Below are 376 nucleotides of genomic sequence, written 5' to 3' on the forward strand. Positions count from 1 at the left end.
GTTGGGGCGCGGCGGCGGCGGGAGGCGGCCGGAGGCAGGGCCGGTCCCCCGAGAAGGTCTCCCTGGAGCCGGAGAGTTCCTCGCTCAGACCAAGTACGTCGTGGGGAAGGAGGGACCCGGGAGCCCAGATCCTGGCACCGCTGAGACTCCGAGTCCGCCTGCGGCAGCTGCTGGAGCCCCGCGGCGGTGGCTGGGTCGGCTCGCCGGGTTCTGCTGACTCCCCAGGGGCCTGGTTACCAGCGGACGGCGGCACCGCGCTCCCTCCCCGCCCAGCACCCCCGCACCCCCGCTTTTCCCACGGCAAGCCTGCCGGTCCTCGCCCTCCTCCCAGCCCGATGCGTGGAACCTGTGGAGATGCAGATGTCTCCGCCAGTGG

Source organism: Echinops telfairi, unplaced genomic scaffold (genome assembly GCF_000313985.2).
Source record: "Echinops telfairi isolate 266 unplaced genomic scaffold, ASM31398v2 ScPeMD7_9;HRSCAF=40, whole genome shotgun sequence".
Classification (NCBI taxonomy): domain Eukaryota; kingdom Metazoa; phylum Chordata; class Mammalia; order Afrosoricida; family Tenrecidae; genus Echinops; species Echinops telfairi.